This window comes from Jaculus jaculus, chromosome 7, assembly GCF_020740685.1.
Source record: "Jaculus jaculus isolate mJacJac1 chromosome 7, mJacJac1.mat.Y.cur, whole genome shotgun sequence".
Taxonomy (NCBI): Eukaryota; Metazoa; Chordata; class Mammalia; order Rodentia; family Dipodidae; genus Jaculus; species Jaculus jaculus.
The window spans coordinates 40,371,864-40,396,821 of NC_059108.1; the positions used below are offsets into that span (position 1 = coordinate 40,371,864).

Here is a 24,958-nt window from a genome sequence, read left to right on the forward strand (position 1 = left end):
CTAGCTCCGATTCTGCAGAGGAGGAAGAAAAAAAATTATTTAAAGGGGAAGAGGAAAGACAAATGGAGTCCACCGCCTGTTATAAAAGGGAACAATATAGGTCCCCGCCTAGGCGCCCTCTGCTAACAAAGGGGCCTCAAGGCCAAGGGTGTGGTCCTTTACAGTCGATAGAGCCTTCCGCACCCCCACCCTATAACTCCCCTGGGGACACATGCCGCTTCATTAAAACAAAAACCTGGTCGCGGCTGGCCTCTGCTTTTCCCGTTTTTGAGGACCCAGTAACTCAACAAAGGAGACATGAACCAGTTCCCTATAAACAACTAAAGGATTTGGTTCAGGCTGTCAAGGATTTTGGACCAGGTGCAGATTATTCCATTGCGCTGATGACTGGAGCATTCTCATGTGCGCTTTCCCAAATGTCATAGATAATCATTATCCAAAGAGCCCTATTTTGTCCTTTGTTGAAAATAATCTGGTTTACTTTCCTAAAATCACTGTTCAGGAGCCTATTACATCAGCCCCTGCCATCTTTACTGATGGTTCAAAGTCTGGTCGTGGGACCTACTTGGTACAGGGCTCAGAGCCTATAGTAAGAATGTTTAGACCCGATTCCCCTCAAATTGTTAAATGCCTAATTGTTTTGGAGGTCTTTCAGACATTCTCTACTTCTTTTAACTTGTTCACGGATTCCCTATATGTAGCTAATGCAGTTGCTGGCCTAGAGATTGCCGCTTCGGTTCACTCTACTAGTCTGGTGTCTAATATTCTTTTACAACTTCAGTCTTTAATTTTGCAGCGAACTTGCCCTTTCTATGTAACTCATATTCGGGCACATTCACTACTGCCTGGCCCCTTATCACAGGCTAATGACCTCATGGACCGGGCCACTAGGCTCGCCATGATTTCTCTGGAAGATACAAAAGCTTCAGCTACTGAATTCCATAGATTATATCATGTTCCTGCAAACACGTTGAGAAAAAAATTCTCCATTTCCAGAGATGAGACACGAGACATTGTAAAATCTTGTCAGTCTTGTGTCACCTTTTTACCCTCACCACATGTGGGTGTTAACCCCCGGGGTCTCCGTCCTGGAGACCTTTGGCAAATGGATGTGACACATCTTCCAGAGTTTGGGAAAGTAAAATACCTACATGTCTCAGTGGACACGTGCTCAGGTATTATTTTTGCCTCACCATTGGCAGGTGAGAAGGTCTCGCATGTCAAAACTCACTGCCTAGAGGCCTGGGCTGCTTGGGGAAAGCCACACCGCCTAAAAACTGATAATGGCCCAGCGTACTCATCTGGTGGCTTTCGAGCCTTCTGTGCCCAAATGCAGGTTGCTCATACCACTGGCCTTCCTTACAACCCACAAGGTCAAGGTATAGTAGAAAGAGCCAATAAGTCTAAAAGCTCTTTTATTTAAACAAAAAGGGGGTATAGCGGAAAATGCAACACCCAAGGAAAGAGTGTCTTTAGCGCTCTTTACCCTTAATTTTTTAATCTTGGATAATAATAATAAATCTGCAGCTGACAGACACAGTCAACATGTGATTCAATCATCTAGTGAGATGGTGATGTGGAAGGATGTCTTAGATAATAAATGGAAAGGACCGGATCTTGTTGTAATAAGATCCAGGGGAGCTGTTTGTGTTTTTCCACAGGAACAGGATTCCCCTCATTGGGTTCCATCCCGGCTGGTGAGGACAGTCAAGCGATCTCCGGAGGAGGGTCCAGAAGACAGTAAGGTCCATCAGGGTGGAGATGATAAAAGTCTTGTGGATAATCTTCCTCCTGTGCCTGGAATCCATTAAAGGAGAGCCACGTTGGGGTATTCTGTCAACCTTTCCCAAACCTATGCCGGTGCTCCATTCTGCCACAGTCTTCCCTCGCTTCTTTACAACTCCATTTTCAAAGTGGATTTTATGTGGGACAAATGGCACCTGCACGGACTTTACACCCTTTGTACTGTTACAAGGAGGACTTGTAGCTTGCAATAATGTGTCTGGGACCCTCCATACGGAGAATCAAGTGGAAGAGGGTATTAATGACATTGGACATGGCTGTGGGAGGAATACTTCCTTTGCCCCTGCGCCGGTGTGTGTTCATCCACCGTTTCTGTTCGTTCTTAGTAACTTCTCTTTCAGTAATTGTACCAATGCTTCCTGTTACTTGTCTCAATGCTGGAATGCCAAGGTATTCAAGAATGCTATGGTCCTTAGGGTGCCCCGGTGGGTCCCTGTGCATGTAGAGGCCCCCAGCACGCTATCGCTATTCAGACAAAAAAGAGATTTTGGTATCACGGCAGCGGTGATAGCAGCTGTGGCCGCAATAGCAGCTGCTGCCACAGCAGCCGGTGTGGCCATGGCCACTTCGGTACAGACTGCTGAAACTTTGAATAGTTTGGCCTCCTCCACTACCGTGGCCCTGGAGACTCAGACAGCCCTAAATTCCCATCTAAAGAGTGTTCTCTTATTTTAAGGAATGGGTAGGAGTGGGAATGTTCCTGGTGTGCTGCCTGGGAGGATGCGTACTTTGCCTCTGATTGATTTACCGCCTGCGAACCCAGACCAAGAGAGACAAGATGGTCATTTCTCAAGCGCTTGCTGCCTTGGAAAGTGGTTCCTCCCCCCAAATTTGGCTGTCAGCTTTAAAAGGCAAATAGCTCCCCTGGCCCTTGCACCCTCAGGGTCTCAGAGTACCCATTGCACGAGGATGGGCAGGGATCTGGTAGCTTTCGTTTGACCGCCGCCTTTGCACTCTCAGGGGATCTGTCCCATTGCACTGAGGAAGGGGAGGTTGAACTTCTTCCCTTGATCGGTCAACACATCATGAGGTGCGGACCTGATCGGGAAGGTGGCTATTTTTCCTGAGCTATGCCATAAGTTAATAAAAAAGGGGGAACTGTAGGGAGGTAATGCAGACGCCATTACAAGATGGCGCTGGCTTCCTGCCAGTCTTGAGGTAAACAATTCCTTATTTAGGCAGCGCCTTGGCGCCAACCTTGCTTGAGGTTGCACATGCACTTGACGCATCTTGTCCTGAGCCTATCCCGTGGCTCCTGTGGGCGGGTGAGCCTATGGCAGCCAATCAGCAGGCGCCCCGTAGTATTCTGCCCTATAAAAGCAGCTACACTCCTGCGCCCCTCGCCCCTCACCATCAGCTTTCCTGTTAACCAAGAGGCTCTCCAATAAAGTGTGATCAAGAAGGATCTTCGTTTGCTGGTCGTTCTTCTCCTGATGGTCAGGGGGTTCGCTGCAACAGAGTGTACTGTGTGCTGCCAAAAAGAATGTGTACTATGGGCTGGAGGGATGGCTTAGTGATTAAGGCACTTGCCTGCAAAGCCAAAGAATCCAAGTTCACTTCCCCAGGACCCATGTTAGCCAGATGCACAAGGGAGTGCACATGTCTGGAGTTCATTTGCAGTGACTGGAGACCTGTGTACACCCATTCTTTCCCTCTCTCTCCTTCTCTCTCTCTCTCTCTGTCAAATAAATAAATAAATAAATAAATAAATAAATAAATAAATAAAAATAAGAATGTGTATTCTGCAGTATTTGGATGAAATGTTCTGTAGATATCTGTTAGGTCCATTTGTTTAATCCAGACACTTCTCTGTTTTTTTTTTTTTTTTTTTTTTTTTCCTGGGATGACCTCTCAATAATTGTGTTTGGTGTTATATGTGACCTTAATTCTAATAGAGTTTGATGAAATTGGGAGCACAGCCCCCATGTTAGGTGCATATATGTTTAGAAATGTAATGCCCTCCTGTTGGAGTGTTCCTTTAATCAATATAAAGTGACTTTCTTCATCTTTCCTAACTAATGTTGGTCTGAAGTTTACCTTGTCAGATATTAGGATAGCAATATCTGCTTGTTTTCTAGGCCCATTTGCTTGAAATACCATTTTCCAATCTTTCACCTTAAGACAGTGTCCATATTTTATGGAAAGGCGAGTTTCTTGGACACAACAAATAGAAGGATCCTGCTTTTGTTGTTGTTTTGTTTTCTGAGGTAGGGTCTCACTCTATTTCAGGCTGACTTGGAATTAACTATGTAGTCTCAGGCGTGGCCTCAAACTCACAATGATCCTCCTACTTCTGCCTCGCAAATGCTGGAATTAAAGGTATACACCACCACACACAGCTAGGGTCCTGATTTTTTAAAAAAAAAATTTATATTTATTTGACAGAGAGAGAGAGAGAGAGAGAGAGAGAGAGAGAGAAAGAGAAAGAGAGAATGGGTGCACCAAGGCCTCCAGCCACTGCACATGAACTGCAGACACATGTGCCAACTTGTACATCTGGCTAAGGTGGGTCCTGGAGAATCGAATCTTGGTCCTTTGGCTTTGCAGGCAAATGCCTTAACTGCTAAGCCATTGGATCCTGATTTTTCTGCAAACTGTTGTGGTTTGGTTGGGTCATTGAGGCCATTTATATTGAGTTATCATTGAAAGGAGTGCATTTATTCTTGTCATTCTTCTTGTTTCATAGTTCTTCTGGTTTTTCCTCTGCTCTCTTATATTAACTATCATTTGAGAATGACTTCTTTTTTCCTGTTTCCTTATGTGTGTGCTCTTCTTTCTCTTCAGCATGGAGGATCCTTTCAAGTATTTTCTGTAGAGCTAGTTCAGTGTTCATATATTCCTTTAGCTTGTTTTGTTGTGGGATGTCTTTAGTTTTCATCTTATTTGAATGGATAGCTTGCAGAATAATGTAATCTTGGTTGACAGTTGTTATCATTGCAAGCCCTTTTGGCTTTTAAAGTTTGTGTTGAGTAATCTTTTCTTATCCTGATGGGATTGCTTTTATATGTGACTTGATTTTTTTTCTCTGATTTCAATATATGTATGTATGTATGTGTGTGTGTGTATGTGTGTATATATATATATATATATATATATATATATATAAATTGTGTGTTTTACAGTTTAATTATAATATGGTGGTGGGAGGTTCTTTCCTGATTTTGTCTGTTTGGCATTGTAAAGGCTTCCTGTATCTGTATTGTTATCACTTTCCCTATTTGGGGGAATATACTTCTATGATTTTGTTGAAAATACTATGCCTTTGGAGTGAAATTCTTCTCTTACTATGCCCTGAATTTTTATGTTTGGTCTCTTCAGAGTATCCTGAATGTCTTGAAATTCCCATTCATACCTGTCTATTAGTTTTTCTTTCTCTCTGTTGGACTATATTAGATAGGGCACCTGGTCTTCAGGTTTAGATATTCTGTCCCCTTCTTGATCCATTCTACAGAGTTTTCTATTTGACTTACTCTGTTTTTCATTTCTAGTATTTCTGATTGGTATTTTATTCTCACTATTTCTGTTTCCTTACTCATGTCTTGCATTGACCTCCTTATTTCATTAAGTTGTTTCCTGTGTTCTCTTGGGATTCCTTCAGGAGTTTGTTTGCTTCTTTGATTCCCATGACTTGTTTTTTGATTTCTTTGAACATAGATATTATCATTTGTTTGAAACTACAAAAGCCACTTTAATACAAAATCATGGAAAGAAAGTTGTTTGAGCAAAATTGAGTACTCATGAAATATCACTGAAGTCAATTCCATACTTTCCCACTTTTCTCTTTCCGCCACATGTTAAAGGATGGGTTATCCATGGAGCTAATAATATATGCCTGCTACTCCTGTCCTGGCCAAACATTCATGGCTGTCCAGTTCTACAACCAGGGAGCAAGTGAACCCATGAGAATTCATCTTCCTCCTCCTCAGGCTGCTGCGAGAGCAGGAAAAAGGAGCAAGCACCACGTAGACACAGTGTAGAGGGACAGTTCTAGAAGACATCTTCTTTTCAAGGCTGAAGGCCACTACCTCACTATGATTTTCAATTTAGATCTGCTCCCCAGACTGGAAAGAAAAAACCTTTTCCTGATTGTCCTCTCCTCCCAGTCCCTGTTGCTATTGCTGGCCCTTGATAGGCACAGCACTTTTTTCTCTTCTTCCTCCCGGGGCTTGTCTTGGTGGAATAAGGCCACTTCTATAGCACTGCAATTCCTCCTGAACCAGAAGCAGCTGCGACTTGAGCTTGTTGCGCGGCTGAAGCACATCCCTCAGCTCTTGCAGAGTGAAGCCAGATGGTTGGGATCTATCAGGTCAACCACCATCCCAGGTTCACCTCTCCCGCTGCAGGCGCCCGCTGTGTGCAGCCCCTCCATCTCGCGCAGCCCGAGGTGGCCCCGCTCCATCCTCAGCTCCTCGGCCGCCAGGTTGCCCTCCTGCACCAGCGCCTCCAGCATCTCCAGCACCCGCAGGATCTTGAGCTGCAGCCGCGTGAAGCGGGGGTCGCCGCCCAGGGCCATGAGCTCTCGCCCACCACCTACGAGATGTATGTCATCCTTGGCCGTCAGCCGGAAGGGGCTCTTGCCCAGGGCGCCCTCGGGCCCTGCCTCCTCCTCGTGGTCCTCCTCCTTGCGCAGTGGGGGCTTCTCCATGGTCCCCACCCCCGGTGGCGCTTCAGATGCTTCCCTGCGGTCCTGAACTTTCTTTTCTAACTTTCCTCGTTTTTTTTTTTTTTCAAATCTTTGTCAGGTATTTTATCTAAAACAGTTTAACTGGAGGTCATTTCTGGAGGTTACTGATGGAATTGTATTTTCTTGCTTTTTGTGTTTCTTGTGTTACAATGTAGAGAATTTTGCATCTTGAGTTAATTTGATGCTTGGGTTTACTAATTATCTACGATGTTCTTAGCTGTGTAAATCTGACCTTATATATCTTTAGGATAGGAGTTTAAGGTACCAGATGTAGCTCTTATATTCCCAGAGTAACAGCAGAAGTGACCCTAGGTCTCAAGTTTGCCTTCAAGTATTCTAGAAGGCTGTGTGGAGCAAATTACTGGCAAATTCTAAAATTCAACTGGGCAATATAACATTCAATCAAAACCAGCACAGAGTATTTATGCAAGAGTGGGGATTAAAACAAACAGATAGTCTAATAATAAAGCCAAAGTCCCTAGGGGTGTGTGTTATCCACACCCTTAATCTTGTCAACCGGGAAGCTGAGATTTCTGGTCTGAAAGGGTTCCAGGTCAGCCTGGGGCTGAGTGAGACCCTGCGGGCAGTAATGACAAAAGAAAAAGACCAAGGCCCAAAAAATCAGGAAACATCAAAGGCAACAATAGTCAACACCAAAATATAGCTTATTTGAGAATGGCCAAGCCAACCAAGAATATATCATTCAGATACTATACATAACCTGTCCTGACATAGAAAGAGAGATTAGCACTTCAAGTGCAGGCCTATCTACTTGGTTTTGTGTAAGTAGGCTCTGTTACCTTTTGAGATGGCTTCCAATCTCCAGTGCTGAGTGCCCACCTCGATTCCTCTCTGCTGCGCTGTGGACTCGGTTAGGCTGCTGGGGTCACTGGATCTGGTGTTCTGAGCAGCTGTGCTGGATTTCATGCAGCCTGTGGGTGGATTGGTTCTCTGGTGGTTCGCAGAGCTGGCAGCTGGGGGAGGGCAGGCTGTGCAGGGTGCCTGGAGTTGTACTGGAGGTGCTCAGCGGGTCCCATTTGTCTCCTCCCTCAGCAGCTGCTCAGCTGGTCCCCGCTGTCTTCCCCTTTGGGTTTCTTGACTTGAGGCAGAGGCTTGTGGCAGAGGAAAATCCCTCCGCCTCGTTTGTGCTCCGGCAGCTCCGCGCTGGCTGGGCGGGTGCGTGGATGGGGCTTCTAGTGCCCAGCAGAATTCTGGTTGGTTTCCTGCTTGCTAGAAAATCTGACTCTCTCCTGCTTCTCTGATGTGGTTGATAATTCCTTATGTACCTTCACTTTTTGATAGAGAAGTATGTTTTTGGTGTTTTTCTGCTTATTTCCCACCCCAGGCTGCTTTGGCATGGCTACTATGCTGCCATCTTACTCAGAAGTCAAGTAAATAAATATTTATGGAAAAAAAAGTTGAAGTGTGTTTGAGGCCAGCCTGATCCACATAGCACATTCTAGGCCAATCAGGGCTATAGTATGGAACCTTCTCTCAAGAAAAACAAAACAAACAAATAACAACAAAAAAAAAATAGCAACAACCTAAAGATGCTTAACATTCTATACCATTAGGAAACTACACATTAAAACTATACTGAGGGCTGGAGAGATGGCTTAGCGGTTAAGCCTGTGAAGCCTAAGGACCCCGGTTCGAGTCTCGATTCCCCAGGACCCACGTTAGCCAGATGCACAAGGGGGCACATGCGTCTGGAGTTCGTTTGCAGTGGCTGGAGGCCCTGGCGTGCACATTCTTTCTCTCTTTCTCTCTCTGCCTATTTCTCTCTGTAGCTTTCAAATTAAAAAAAAAAAAAAAAAAAAAACTATACTGAGGGGTTTGGAGAGATGGTTCAGCAGTTAAGGTACCTTGCCCACAAAGCCTGACAACCAGAGTTTGATTCCCCAGTACCCAAATAAACCAGATGCCCAAAGTTGTGCATGTATCTGGAGTTCATTGGCAGTGGCTGGAGGATCCTGGTGCATCCATTCTTTCTGTCTGTCTCTCTTCTGTCTCTCAGCTCGCAAATAAAAATATTTTGAAAAAATATAGTGAGATACCACTCCATGCCTATTAAAATAGCTGAAATCCAGAACACTGGCACCAGTCACTATTTGCCAGTAGGCATGGGGAGGAGAAGGAGTACGTTCACCACTGGTGGAAATGCAGAATGGTGCAGCCACCTTGGAAGACAGCTTGGCATTTTCTGACAAAAGTAAACATCTTCTTCCTGAAGGCTCCAACAATCATGCTCTTTGTTGTTTCCCCCAAAGAAATGAAAACTTAAGTCTACACAGAAACCTGCACAAGCTGTTTATAGCAGCCTTATTCATAATTGTCTTAACTTGGAGATAACTATGGCACTCTTCACTAGGTAACCGATAAATAAACTGCAATACATCCACACAATGGATGCTAAGAAAAGTTAAGACGTTTAACTGTTAGCTTGTGAAAAGACATGGAGGAAATGATTTTTTTTTTTTTCAAGGTAGGGTCTTGTTCTAGCCCAGGCCAACCTGAAATTCATATGTAATCTCAGGGTGGCCTCCAACTCAGGGCCATCCTCCTACCTCTACCTCCAGGTGCTGGGATCAAAGGCATATGCCACCATGCCTGGCAAGGAAACATAAATTCTTATGACTAAATCTAAGAAGTCATCCTGGTAAGGTTGCATATGTATTGCATGATGTCAACAAAATGAAATTATGGAAAAGGCTATAAACTATGGAAATACTACAAAGATAAATGGTTTAGATAAGTGGGGTTAAGTGGGAAAGATGGACAAGGAAATGGAAAAGAACAAAGGATTTTTAGGACAGTGAAAATAATTGGTACAATACTGTAATGTTGGATACTTATCTTTTTAAAATTTTATTTTTATTTATTAACTTGAGAGAGAAAGAAAGAGAGAGAGCGGCGGGCACAAATAGAGAAATGGGTACGCCAGGACCTCCAGCCACTTCAAACAAATTCCAGACGCATGTGACACCACGTGTATCTGGCTTACATGGGTATTGGGGAATTGAGCCAGGGTCTTTAGGCTTGTCAGGCAAGCACCTTAACCACTAAGCCATCTCTCCAGTCCATGGATGCATATATTTATATGGTTGTCCAAATAGAAAAGAATGCACAATATCCAGGGTGAACCTCCTTGTAAACTATTCACTTCAGTCATGAGCTGGCAGTGATGTGTTAAGATAGGTCAATCAGTTGTGAAAATATGCCACCCCAAGGACTACAGAGATTTCTCAGTGGTTAGGGTATTTTCCTGCAAAGCATAACTATCCAGATTTAATTCCCCAGTACCCTTGCAAAGCCAGAAGCCCAAAATGATGTGTGCTTTTGCAGTGGCTGAAGGCCCTAGCACACCCATTCTCTCTGCCTCTCTTCTATCTCTCTGTTTGCAAATAAATAAAAAAAAATCTTTTAAAAAGAAAATATGCCACACTAGTGGAAATTGGAAATGGGGGAGGTTATGCACATGTACATATATATGTGCGCATGCATGTGTGTATGTATATAGGTTTATGAGCATTTTCTATATAAGAAACCAACAAAACCCAAACAGAAAGATACTGAGAAATCAAGCATCAGATTAGAAAGCTACTGGATCTTTGCTATATCCACAAAAGTGAAATCCAGAAGTTTGTTGGGGTTACCAGAATAGTCCACTACATTATTAACATCAAGCCCTGTGAATATTGAGGCTCATTTCTTTCATGTTTCTCTTTACTTCTTTATCCCATCTGCAGTGACACGTTCTCACAGCACTTCAGGGTCTCTATTCCCCCTCTGCAGTCCCGTTTATATCTATGCAGCCTGAGGTTTAAATGAAATCTCAGCTAAGACCTGTCAGATGTAGGCTCTGGGTCTCTTATTTCAGCTTGCCTTTGTTAAATTCATCTTCTGATCACCTCTTATCTTATCTCATCATTTAAAAAGACAGGGAATCAGGGCTGGAGAGATTGCTCAGTGGTTAAGGCACTTGCCTGAAAAGCCTAATGAGCAGGGTTTGATTCTCCAGTACACATGTAAGCTGCTGTACAAAGTAGCACATGCATCTGGAATTTGTACTGGCTGTAGGCCCTGGTGCTCCATCGATTATCCACCTAACAATCATCTATCTGCTTGCAAATTAAAAAAAATTAAAAAACAATAAGGAACCACTCGTGGTGGTGCATGCCTTTAATCCCAGCACTCAGGGAGGCAGAGGAAGGAGGATCACTGTGAATTCAAGGCCACCCTGAGAGTACATAGTGAATTCCAGGTCAGCCTGGGCTAGAGACCCTACCTCAAAAAACAAACAAACAAACAAACAAACAAACAAAAAACAATAAGGAATCAATCTTTTCATTTCTCTAACTTCTGAGTGAGAACTCCTGAAACAACAGCCTTGAGAACTTCCTGATGTGTTTGCTTCAGGGTGGACAAGCGGGAACCTGCACGGTCTACATTCTGTGTCCTGCATTTTCAGAAGTGGCCTCTTCTGTAATAAAGAGGTCGATGCAGCGTCTCCTCTTCTGCAGGGACCACAGCTGTGGTGTCACTAGGTGGCTAGTGTTTGGGCTCAAACGACGAAAACCCAGGAAGTAAAATACTGCTGGTTTTATGAGGGACTTTTGGAAAAGATTTGGACTCCGTTCTAGCATCCTGACCTGAGGGTTTCTTGGGCAAATCCAGAAACTCTTGGCTGGGGTGCTGGAGAGATGGTTTAGCGGTTAAGACACTTGCCTGCAAAACCAAAGGACCCAAGTTTGATTCCCCAGGATCCATGTAAGCCAGAGGCATAAGGTGGCACCTGCATTTGGAGTTTGTTTGCAGGAGTTGGAGGCCCTGGCACAATGATTCACTCTCTCTCTCTCAAATAAATAATAAAAGAAAAAAAAAAAAGAAACCTTTGGGGCATGAGAGACAGCAGGATAATTTCAGCAAAGATTCTATCGGTATGATATTAAAAATGAAAATGGAAGGCAGTTCTGGAGCCTGAAGTGTTATTTCTACTGAAGGAACGAGCCTTGGGGGTTTGTGGCATATCCTATGTTGGTGGATGAGGAAAGAAGACACAGTATGGGCATGACTTGTCAGACACCACAGAGCTAGAACCACAGGCCAGGGCTCTGCCTTTCCACTCCAGCTTGTTTTCTTGTTGACCTGAAATTTATTATGTAGTCTCAGAGTGGCCTCAGACTCTCTGTGATCCTCCTACCTCTGCCTCCTGAGCGCTGGGATTAAAGGTGTCTGCCACCATGTCTAGCTCTCTCTCTCTCCCTCTCTTTCTCCCTCTCTCTCTCTCTTTTGAGAAGTCATCTCACTCTAGTCCAGGCTTGCCTGGAACTCACTCTGTAGTCAAACTAGCTTCAAACTCACAATGATCTCCGATCTCAGCCTCCTGAGTACTGGGATTAAAGGCATGTGCCATAGTACCCAGCTCTCTGGACACTGTCATATCTGGAGGATTCTTTTCCTGATTCCTCCAATTTCCTTTTCCTTTGAGTTTTTGCTTCAAAATTACTACAGTTGTCTGTATTACTTTTCCTGGATCTCTCACTGTTCAGTTTTAGAATGATGTTTTCATGAAGAAGCTACTTGCCGCTTCAAACAGGCCCTGGTAAAAAGTTATGCAGGTGGTTTTGAGAAGCACTGAGGAAGAGCATGGGCGTTGTCCCAGAGATGACTGCATCTTTCCAAAGGAGCACAGCGGGCCTGCTCAGGTCCACACTCCATATTAACAGCTGCCACGTACCACTGCTGTAGTGAGTGCTACTTCTTCTAAAGTTCTAGGCCCTGACATTGGCATTGTTTTGGTTGCAAGACACTGAAAAATCAAGCCAGAACTGAGCCAGAAACCTCCTCCCAGCTGGTTAGCTGTCACAGCGCTGGAAAGACCTACGTAGGCTGCTGGTGGAGTCAAGTCATCAATAGTTTTAACCAGCAGTGATTTATACAACTGACCAGCTAGACATGATGTTTCCACTTAGTGTAACAGTGACATGACTGCTATCCAGATAGCCAATTACTTTCTGATTAGATTGAAGGCTTTCTCCACAAAAAGGAGTTCATTCCTGATCCTGAAATGGGAAGGACATAGGTCCTACAAGGGAAGCTACTATTGTTTGGCTAAATGGATATGCTGGGCCCATCAAATCACCCTGTAATATTTATATTATGTCAATGCCCATAGATCAGTGCTGCTCTCTCCGATGATCAGAGAAGCTTCTTTTTGCAATGACAATGACTACTAGGAAGCCTCAGAACTTGTCAAGGTTCTGAGAGTAAGTGACAGTTAAGTGCACCATGCTAAATGAGACATCTATATCACACCCTCCAGGGCTCAAGGAATATTGTAGAAAAGGGGCCAGAAAGAATGTAAGAGTCAGAGGACAGAGAGGAATAGTTTGGGACACTATCTTCTCGGGTTTTTCCTTTAATTTATTTTTGTTTATTTATCTATAAGAGAGAGAATATGGGCTAGTCAAGGCTACTACTGCTGCAGACAGTCTCCACACACATGCTCCACTTTGTGTGTCTGGCTTTTACATAGGCACTGGGGAACTGAACCTGGGCAATCAGGCTTTGTAAGCAAGCACCTTTAACCACGGCACCATCTCTCCAGCCCTATCTTCTAGTTTTGTGTCAATTATTTTATGGCCTCAAAGTGGCTGCCATTGCCTCCATATGACTTCCATAACATTGAGCTCATCAACATTTTGACATGGATAATGGAGGAGGGCTTTAAAAAGTCATCAAAATAGCAGAAATGTTAGTTGGAAAGAAAGTTCAATGGAAAGGGAGAGGGATGGGGGCAAAAGGAGGTAGTGGGAAGGGATTGTGATCAAATTATATCATGTTCAAGCATGAAAAGTGTCACCTAAGAAGAATGCATTAAAATATAAAAAAATTAAGGGGATTACAATAGAAGAGGGGCTAGTTGGAAAGAAGAAGGGGTTCAGTAGAAAGGGAATGGGCAAAATGGGACAGGATTATGGTTCAAAATGTCTTATGTACATGGATAAAAATTACCAATAAAAAGTTTTTTATTTTTATTTTTATTTTATTTTATTTATTTATTTATTTATTTGAGAGCAACAGACACAGAGAGAAAGACAGATAGAGGGAGAGAGAGAATGGGCGTGCCAGGGCTTCCAGCCTCTGCAAACGAACTCCAGACGCGTGCGCCCCCTTGTGCATCTGGCTCACGTGGGACCTGGGGAACCGAGCCTTGAACCGGGGTCCTTAGGCTTCACAGGCAAGCGCTTAACTGCTAAGCCATCTATCCAGCCCTATTTTTATTCTTTAAATTTATTTTTTTAAGTAAGATTTGCATCAAAAAGTAGGGAGATGGCTCATTCGGTAGTACTTAACACACAAACATGAGGAACTCAGTTTGGACCTCCAGCACCCATATGGAAGCATGTGCCTATAATCCTTGCCCTGGGGGAAGAGGAGATAGGAAGACTCCTCAAACTTGCTAGCTGGCTAGGCTAGCTGAATCCTGAGCTAGGTGCAGGTTGAGACTGTGTCTCCAACACTAAGGTGGCGAATGACTGCAAAGGACACCTAACATCTCTCTCTGGCTTCCACAAACATGCATACACATGTGTGTGCCCACATACATACAAACTTGCTTCAAATCACTACGGGAAAGAAAATGTAGAAAGTGATGTTGGGTTAAGTGACTAAACATTCTGCTAAAATAATAAATGCATTGGTGCCTTCTTATTCCTTCTATCAAGATAAATCCCAGATGGATCACAAACTTAAATGGAAAAGACTGAAAACAAATGTTAGAAATAAACATGGAAGAATTTTCCAATTTAATCTTGTGCTAGATTTAGACTTTTTAAGGCCATCTAAGGCACAGTTAGAAGATATGTATATTTGTCATATATATGACAAAAATCTACTTTACTGAATATATTTTTTAAAGTTCTACAATTCAATAAGAAAAGAGCCTGAGACTCAAAAGGGAAAAGGAGGCAGGGCAGTGGAGTGCTAGAAAGACTGACAAGGAAGATACAAATAATTGGAAAACATGGAGAAAATGGCCAAGTGCACAAATAATTATATAAATGCTAATTGTAAATTAATAGCAAGATAATATTTTTGACCTGTTGTATGTCCATGGTTACAGGCTTTTAATATTTATTTAACTTTGCACACCAGGGCCTGGGGTATGCTAAAGGAACCCACATTCTACCACTGAGCTACACCCCCAACCCTCACAGAAATTTTAAAGTCAACAATTTCAGTGAGGTGGCCGGGAAAGATCCTCTGAAACATAATTAGAAAACATGTAAATTAGTTCTCTTGTTGGAGGAAAAATCGACCCTATTGATGAAAATTTAAAATTCCAATATAGTTTGACCTGGCAATTTCTTTGGATGGAATTAATCTAATTTATGCAAAAGAAAGCTCATCAAGGAAGTGTTATACATACAGTAATGGAAGTCATCTGTATGATTTTCAATAATGAGGTGGCTCAATGCGTTAGATATGTGCCTACAATGGATGTCTGCAGGATGTAGGTGTGTACTCCGTCCAGGAGACACCTGTACACTGGCTGAGTCATAACAGCTTGGTTTGCAATCAGCACAAGAATGGAGGGACTATAGTCAGTCGTGAAAGGTGCAATGAAGTGGATGGTGGTAGGGGCCCACAGCAACCAGGAGCCTCAGAACATGTGGTGATGGAGGCAGGTAACAGCAGGCCTCGTTTCCCAAAGGCCTTGAGGGGACAAAGGGATCATGGTCACTACTTTGGGAAGAAATTGTAGGAAGATGGTGACTGTGTCTGCCTTTAGGGACAAGATGTTCCTGTGTCAGCACAGAATCTTCGCTGTGGTTATATTAAAAGGTAGGGTGGGTTGGAGAGATGGCTCAGTGGTTAAGGCACTTCCTGCAAAGCCTAATGATTTGAGTTCAATTCCCCAGGACCCATGTAAAGCCAGATGCACAAAGTGGCACATGTATCTGGAGCTTGTTTACAATGGCTGAAGGCCCTGGTGGGCCCATTCATTCTTTCTTTCTCTTTCTCTCTCTCTCTCTTCCTCTTTTTGCAAATAACTAAATAAAATATTCAAAAATGTTTGAAAGAAGAAGTTAAATCATAAGTGTTTTTGATTTAATTGTCACTCCTTGACAGGCTATCTATGCTTTCTCCAGTAGCCCCTAAATTATTATTCCCTATTTATTTTCTTCAGTGTTTATGTTTTTTAAAGATTTATTTATTTATTAGAGACAGAGAGAGAGAGGGAGAGGGAGAGAGACAGTGGCCTCCAGCCACTGCAAACAAACTCCAGACACATGCACCACTATGTGCATCTGGCTTACATGGGACCTGGAGAGTCGAATCTGGGTCCTTTGGCTATTCAGGCAAGCGCCTTAACTGCTAAGCCATCTCTCCAGCCCCAGTGTTTATAATTTTAATGCCAATAACTTGTTTTCTTGTTTCATTCTGTTTCTGCCTTATCTGAGTGTGAGTCTCACAGGACAAACCTTATGAGTCTGCTTACTTTCTAGTATTGTATGATATGTGTATTTAATTGAAGCAGACTAAATAGAAATACCCAGTTTTATAATATTAGTAAATATTAATATTAATAACAGTGAGTGTAAAAGTATAATAGAGAAAAGTACAGAAAATGTGCACTACATTGTTGACAGTTGCCCACAAGAACAGGGAATACAGGATGGGTGTGGTGACCTATTTCTTTTATTCTATAATATTTGAATTTTGAATAATGGACATTTATTGCTTTCTCACATTTATTTTAATTTTAGAAAACCACAGCTAGAGCTGGAGGGTATGGCTCAGTGGTAGAATGCTTGCCTGGATCCTGGGTTTGATCCCCAGCATCACAGTTACAACACCAACAGTAGCCTTCCAGCTGCCTACTAAAGGGTGGGTGAAGCTTGGGGAGAAGTGTCTTGGAGGACGCTTTCCAACATGTGACTATGAAGTATCTGAAATGTGACCACCACAACGAAGAAGCCTTTACTCAGCTGGGGATAACGACGCACGCCTTTAATCCCAGCACTCAGAAGGCAGAAGTAGGAGGATCGTTGTGATGTTGAGGCCAGCCTGAGACCACATAGTGAATTCCAGGTCATTGTGGGGCTACATACAGGCCCTACCTTGAGAAACCAACCAACCAAACAAACAGACAAAACAATTATTTATTTATTTATGAGAGAAAGAGAATGGGCACAGTTCCTCCTGTCATTGCAAATGAACTCTGGATGCATTTGCCACTTTGTGCATCTGGCTTTATATAGGTACTGGAGAATTGAAACTGGGTCATTAGGCTTTGCAAGAAAGCACCTTTAACCACTGAGCTAAGTCTCTAGTCCAAAGCCCTCACTCTTAAGGTCCTATGTGTCCCAATGAAATGCCATAGCCTGATGTCCCTACAGGCCCCACCCTTCCCCTCACCTACCTCTCTACCTAGGGGACCAGGCTGGTGTTCGAGTAGCTGTCAAACCTTGTAATGCAGTTTCAAATTGATATCTGGCCCCATTTCCTGGCCTTGGCAGGCATGTAACATCTCCCAGAGGCCCAAAGCTTCTGCCCCGTCCTCAGGCGATGCTGTGGATTTGGGAGGCTGCTTAGAGCTGAGGCTGTTTGGAAATGGCATTTGGGGGCCCCAGATAAACTTTCCAGAGAGTCTGCTCAGCAGCCTGGAGAGGAATTCCACAGCCTAGGGAAGGCATCCTGTGGAGTTAACAGGATGGCTCAGACCAGGGTCTGTCAGCAAGGCCTACAGAGGGTGGAGGACCTGGGATCTCAGGGCCACTTGCCTCTTACCTGCCCGCAGCGCTGTCCTTTCCACTGCTGGTGGGAACTAAAGCTTGGAAGAATGAGACGCTGAGGACAGGGGCTGGTAAGAAATCTGCTCCTGACTGAAGTTTACTGGACTCTTTGCACGTATCTGCTCACTGAAACCTCATCACTCGGGGAAGTGGCTATTCTGATCTCTATCCTCAGAGGCTCACCACCCCATGGTCACACAGCTAGCAAGTTACGCCGCTAACCTTTCCCAACGCACAGTTCTAACTATCTACCAGCAGCCACCCAGGAGCCCGTACCTAGATTCTCTTGAGTTTTTGCTTTGTTTCCTTATCCAATTTTGAAAGGAACCCTTTTTTTTTTTTTTTTGAGTTTTTATTTTTATTTATTTGAGAGCAACAGAGAGAGACAGAGAGAAAGAGGCAGAGAGTGAGAGAGGGAATGGGCACGCCAGGGCTTCCAGCCACTGCAAATGCACTCTAGACGTGTACTTCCCCTTGTGCATCTGGCTAACGTGGGTCCTGGGGAATTGAGCCTCGAACTGGGGTCCTTAGGCTTCACAGGCAAGCACTTAACTGCTAAGCCATCTCTCCAGCCCTGAAAGGAACCCTTTAGAAATAGTCTCTTAGGTGAAATAAAAAGTAATGGGTCAGAAATGAGGACACATGGCTTTATTTGAATTTAAACATTTATTTATTTATTTGTGTGTGTGTGTGTGTGTGTGTGTGTGTGTGTTAGAGAGAGAGGGAGAGAGGAGGGGCATGCACTGCACATGTGGAGGTGTTAGGACAACTTTAGGGTGTCTGTGCTCCCCTTCTTTAAGACAGGGTCTCTTGCTGCTGCAAGCAAATTGACAAATAAAACATCAGATTAGCTGGCCCACCTTTCAGATTCTCCTGGCTCTGCCTCCATTGTCACAGGCATGCTGGGATCCCGGGTGCAGGTGTCCTTGTGAGTCTGGTCTTTACCTGAGTCCTAGAGAATTGAACCCAAGCTGACAGGCTTTGCAAGTAAGCACCCTTAACTGCTGAGCAATCTCCCCAGCCCCTTTACTTGAATCTTCTTCAAGATTTCTTTCTTTATTTTTACACACATCTCTGTGTGGAGGTTGTTGGGAGGGGAATGTGCCACGACCTCTTGCTGCTGCAAATGAATGCCAGATGCTTGTGTCAATCTATGCTTCTGATTTATGTGGGTGGCTTGAGAATTTATCCCAGGATGGTAGGCTTTGCAAGCAAAAGCCTTTAACCACTGAGCCAATTCCTCAACTCTTTAATTTGAATGTTTGATGAAGTTTTTCTTCAGTTAATTCTATAGAAGATTCAATCAGTCCAGTCTTAACCATTCCCATGATCCCTTCTGAGGAGCTGAGGAAGTTGGCTCCTTAGTAGAGGTGACTACTTTAGGTCAGATAAAATCCATAGATCTCTGAGATCATGTCCTGACTGTACCTTGTTATGTGACCTGGCCCTCCCTGATGTTTCGATGGGTCACCAGTAAACTGGTTTAAACTAGTTTTTTCGTTTCTTTCCTCTCTTTTTTTCTTCTCCCACCCCCCCCCCCGCACAAGGTAAGGTCTATCTCTCTACCCCAGGCTGACCTGGAATTCACTATGTGGTCTCAGGCTGGCCACGAATTCACAGCAATCCTCCTACCTCTGCCTCCCAAGTACTGGGATTAAAAGGCAAGCACCACCGTGCCTGGCCTTTTTTTTTTTTTTTTTCTGTTTATTAACCTTCCCCCCATTAAGAAAAAGTCCCTGAATTAATTTCAAATTCCACTTTAGATTCTATGTGAGAGCAGAAGTGGAATCTGCCTTGGGCCTTTTCATCTGCTGCTGCTTCCCACCTACTGTGGTGCAGGCCTCCTTGCCTTAGCTTTTCTGGATTAGACTACTGTATCAATTGCTTTTCTTGTTGCTATGATCTAATTACTGATAAAAAGCAATGCGAAGCTGAAAAGGTTTATTAGAGCTCAGGGTTCAGGGAAGACAGTCCGTCGTGCTGAGGAGGCAGCTCCTGGCCGTGGTGGTGGGAGGGCACCTGCTTACATCTCCGCAGATCAGAAGCAGGGCAGGTGCTGCTGTTTGGCTCAGTCTCCTTCGTTCCATATGTATATTTATTTATGTGTGTATTTAGGAAAGAGAGAGAGAATGGGTGCACCAGGGCCTCCAGCCGCTGCAAACAAACTCCAGGTGCATACGCCACCTTGTGCATCTGGCTTATGTGGGTCCTGGGGAATCGAACCTGGATCCTTAGGCTTCCTAGGCAAGTGCTTTCACTGCTACACTATCTCTCCAGCATCATTCCCTTTTCATTCAGTCTGGTGGCCCAGAACATTCAGAGTAGGTCAGTTAGTTCTCTCTGGAAATGTTCTCACAGACATACCAAAGTTGTGCCTCACTAATGCTCGAGACACTTAAGTATTATTTTATTTTTTGACAATTTCATACATGTGTGTAATGTATTTTGATCACATCACCTCAATTACTTTATCTTGTCCTCTGATCACTACCACTCCTACTTCTTAACCTTTTTACTTTGATGTCTTTTTCTTTCCTGATGACCTGCGGAGTTTAATTAGAGTTGCTTGTATTAACACGGTAGAGTGTTATTTACTGCAGCATGAGCAATTTATTAGTGACTATACTCCTGAAGAAAATGTCTCTTCCTTCCTCAGCAACCATTAACTGCCAACAGCATCTCAGGGAGGTGTGGGGTCTCAATGAGCCCCTCTTCTGTTCATGAAAGAATATTGATGGGGCGGGAGGGGAACAGCTGGAGAGATGGCTCAGCAGACAAAGATACTTTCTTGCAAAGCTTAACAGCTTGGGTTCAATTCTCCAGTACCCACGTGAGCCAGATGCACAAAGTGGTGAATAAATCTGGAGTTTGTTTGCAGTGGCCGGAGGCCTAGCACACCCGTTCTCTCTCTCTCAAATTAAAAAATAAAAATATTTTTTGTTTATTTTTACTTATTTATTTGAGAGCGACAGACAGAGAAAGAGGCAGATAGATAGATAGATAGAGAGAGAGAGAGAGAGAGAGAGAGAGAGAGAGAATGGGCACACCAGGGCCTCCAGCCACTGCAAATGAACTCCAGACGCATGCGCCCCCTTGTGCATCTGGCTAACGTGGGTCCTGAGGAATCGAGCCTGGAACTAGGGTCTTTAGGCTTCACATCCAAGCACTTAACTGCTAAGCCATCTCTCCAGCCCTAAAAAATAAAAATATTTTTAAAAACTGAATGTTGACAGGCCCAATCTTATTCAGATCTTGTGCCAGTAACCACAGCTTCTGTGACTTCATTAATGCTCTAGGCATTTTAAATTAAGTAATTTTTTAAATTATTTATTTATTTGACAGAGAAAGGGGGGGGGGAAACGCATGCACCAGGGCCTCCAGCCACTGCAAACAAACTCCAGATGCATGCGTCCCCTTGGCTAATGTGGGTCCTGGGGAATTGAACCTGGGTCCTTCGGCTTTGCAGGCAAGCGCCTCAACAGCTAAGCCATCCCTCCATGATTAATTAAAATTTTGACAATTGGTCATAGCCCCTTTCCTGCAATGGCCACATCTTGTCCTCAAAACAGTCACTCTTCCTCCTCTGGCTCTCTAATTCTATCTCTGTTCTTTCTTCTGTGATGTTTCCTGAGCCTTGGAGGAGTGATATACATGTCCTACTTAGGGCTAAGGCACTGGACAGTCATTTATTCTCAGCACTTTGACTGGTTATGATCCTCTGCTGGAACCACTCCCGTCACCTTGTGCATCTGGATTATGTGGGTCCTGGGGAGCTGAGCCATGGTCCTTTGGCTTTGCAGGAAAGCGCCTTAACTGCTAAGCTATTTCTCCAGCCCAAGCATTTCTTTTTATTTCATTTAAAAAATTATTTATTCATTTATTAGAGACAGAGAGAAAGGGAGAGAGAGAGTGAGAATGGGCACGCCAGGGCCTCTAGCCACTGCAAACGGACTCCAAATGCATGTGTCACCATGTGCATCTGGCTTACATGGGACCTGAAGAATTGAACCTTGGTCCTTAGGCTTCTCAGGAATGTGCCTTAACTGCTAAGCCATCTCTCTAGCCCTTTAAGCATTTCTTTTGTTTTTTTCTTTAACATTAATGTATTTATTTAAGAGAGACAGAGAAAGAGGCAGACAGGAAGAGAGACTGAGTATGGGCACACCAGGGCCTCTAGCCATTGCAAATGAGGTCTAGACACATGTCCCACTTTGTGCATCTGGCTTTATGTGGGTACTGGGGAAATTGAGCCCCAAGTCATCAGGCTTTGCAAGCAAGCATCTTTAACTGCTGAACCATCTCTCCAATACCCTAAACATTTCTTTCTTTCTGTCTGTCTGTCTCCCCCCGAGGGTCTTGCTCTAGCCCAGGCTGACCTGGAATTCACTATGTAGTTTCAGGGTGGCCTTGAACTCACGGCAATCCTCCTATCTCTGACTCTTGAGTGCTGGGATTAAAGGCGTGCACCATCATGCCCAGCCTCCTAAGCATTTCTTAAACGAATTAAGTTGACAATCTAAATTAACCACCATAACCACATTTATGGCTATAGCAACATGCTGGGTTCTCCCCTGTGGGGCTGGAAACAGTGCAAGTTACTTGCCTGGCAGATGGTGGAGGTATGTGGGGTGTAGGGCAGATTCATTTCAGAGGGTTGAAGAAGAAGGATACTTTTTTGGAGCAGAGAAGTCAGGCCAGAAGTAGGAAGTCCAGGCTCCCTGAGAGTTGAAGCAGAGCTGGAGGAAAAGAATTCTAGAAAGACTGAGGGGCTGTGGGCCAGCCAGCTCACCAAGTGACATAAAGGGAGTTAGGAGGTTTTCTCTCTACACTGCCTTTGTGAGGACGTGTCTTTCCCCAGTCGATGAATACATGATGCTCATCGAGGGCCTTATTGATCAGCTGGCCTCCTGCTTCATTCAGTGGCTATTAGCCCTCTGCAGTTCACTGATGGACGGAGCCTGGACACTGGCCCCCCGTTGTGCCACCAGATTGTGGGTTTCACACGTATGCTCTCTAGACTTCAGTTTCTTCACTGTAAAACCAATCCTAAATGACCTGCCTGGTTACGGTGTTGTGGAAAATGTGATAAATAAATGAGGCATAGCGGGTGTGGGGGTGACTGTAATACCTGCCCCCTGTAGACTCGTGTTTGAACGCTTGGTCCCCAGTAGGAAACAGGTGCTATTTGGGAAGGATATGGCCTTTAGGAGGTGGAGCCTTGCTGGAGGAAGTGTGCCTTGATGTGCTGTTAGCTTCTCCCTCTCTCCTGGCTTCTTCCTCCTGTCATGATGAATTCTACCTTCTGGAACTGTACACAAGTAAACCCTTACTCTTCATACTTCCATACTTCTGCTTTGAGTATTTTTTTCCCCCCAGCAATAAGAAAGTAAGTGACATAGGTAGCCCTTGGAATTCTACTTATCTTCTCAAAATGGAGTCAATATTGATACCTCAGGAAATCCTGAGGGAAAATAAAACCCAATTCATCTCATATGGAAGTGTGTAAACAACTTTCTTTTCTCTGTGATTGAACTAAAGTTATAATCACTTCTTGTGCCGATTCTTAGACCAAACCACCAATGTTGGCCATTGGTGTTTTGATATTTTTTTCCTTGACATTATTGTTTTCTGACAGATTTGGACAGGGATAGGGTGCAACCCTTCCTTACATGTTTGGTTTCCACAGTACATGCATAAACAGGTCATTTCTTTGAAAAAATATTCTAGGCTTTTTCAGCTTTCCCAAGGGTTTCAGCTTAGCCCTTTGATATTCAAATGATGCCTTTTGAAGCCTCAATCATCATCACCATCGATGTTTTCTTCGTCAACTGCTAACTGGGCTACTGTTCCCAGATATTTGCTTGTTATCGGCTACTTGTGTCAGATTTTGGCTGTTTATTCATAACACTCTTACTTACTTCACAGAAAGTTTATATTTACCAAGAATTATCATCTCGTTTTCATTTTCACACACACACCAAAGCAAAACAGCCAGTAAAGACCATACAGATAATTTCTTTTCCCTGAGGCAGTGTCTCTGTGTCTTGCCTCAAGTCTTCTAAATGCTGGGGAATGGTCAGCCTGAGCTAGAGTGAGACCCTGCCTACCAATAAATAAATAAAAAGAAATGAGAGTTGGTTGAATAATGATGCTGGAAGTCACTCCCTGGCCACTTGAACAACTAGGTGGTCAAAAAGAAGCTGGGTGGTGATTGGGAAAACACATGACAATGGTTTTGTTCCCTGTGCTATCTGGCATTGTGAACATGGGAGGAAGAAAACATGTCACCCCTTCAGCTCTGGAGCCAGGCAGATTTGAGGTTCATTTCAGCTCCAATATTAATCATTCACACTACTGGGAAAGTTAGTAAGTCTATGGTAACTGCCATTCCCTCAGCGAAACAAGAGGAATAACAGAGGCTCCCCTATTGGATCGTTATGAGGGATGTGGGTGTGATACTTGCCTCCTCCTGAAATGGCAATCGCAAAATTCTGTCCCTGGAAAGAGATACTTAGTGAAAAGTGGTAGGAGCTTGCATGTCACCTAACCCTGGGGTTACCCAGATGTCACTGCAGCTGGGGTGTTGATGGAATTTATAAATGCCAAAGAAGTTGGAGAGCCAGTGGGGTTAATGCTCAGGGTTTTAGTCCCATGCTTTCTGGTCTCCAGGCACGTGGTTGCTGCTCAAACATTCTCCCATTTTTATCAATTATCTTAAAGCTAATCAGAAGATACCAGGAAATGCAGCATTCTCTTCGTGCCGAATGGTCGCTGAACTCTCTTAAATGCTTTGTTTAGAGAAAGTCATTCAACTCAATCTATTTAATCTTTCACTTTTGGCATTCTCTATTTCACCAAAGCTACGGGAATGCTTTCTCTCCTGCCTGTGAGCCTGAGGCAGGCAGAGAGACAAGAGGAGAGGAGAGGAAAGCGAGCGGGAAGGGGGAAAGCTACTGCTTTTGTCGCTGGGATGTTTGTTTTACCATCTTATCACATTCATTTTGAGACATTTCATGATAACAAGAAGAGTTAGACATTTAGGGGATGAAAAATGAAATGATTCCAAAGCCAAGGAATGCAAGGACTGAACAGGTCACAATGTAAAGTCTCAGTAATGACTTACACAGTACATAGGTGGATAAATACCGCTGTGGACGTTGATTTGTTTTTTAAAAAGTCCTTTTAGCTGGGCATGGTGGCGCATGCCTTTAATCCCAGCACTCAGGAGGCAGAGGTAGGAGGATCACCGTGAGTTCAAGATCACCCTGAGAATATAGAGTGAATTCCAGGTCAGCCTAGACTAGAGTGAAACCCTACCTCAAAAAACCAAAAAGAAAAAAAAAAAAACCAGTATTTTTATTTATCTGTGGTGTGTATGTGTGTGTATGTATGTGTGTGTGTGTGTGTGTGTGTGTGTGTGTGTGTGTAAGAGAGAGAGAGAGAGAGAGAGAGAGAGAGAGAGAGAGAGAGAGAGAGAGAAAGCATGCCAGGGCCTGTAGCCATTGTAAACAAACTCTAGATATATGAGTCACCTTGTGCATCTGGCTTTACATGGGTACTGGGGAATTGAACCCTGGTCATTAGGCTTTGCAGGCAAGTGCCTTAACTGCTGAGCCATTTCTCCAACTCCTGAACATTGATTTCTATCCTAACATAAACTGCAGAT

General features: G+C 43.9%; 1 pseudogene; it reads right to left on the reverse strand.

Moving 5' to 3' along the window:
* Positions 1 to 5,824: 5,824 nt before the first annotated feature.
* On the reverse strand, positions 5,825 to 6,448 carry LOC101608426 (annotated as a pseudogene).
* Between the last annotated feature and the right edge of the window lie 18,510 nt (positions 6,449 to 24,958).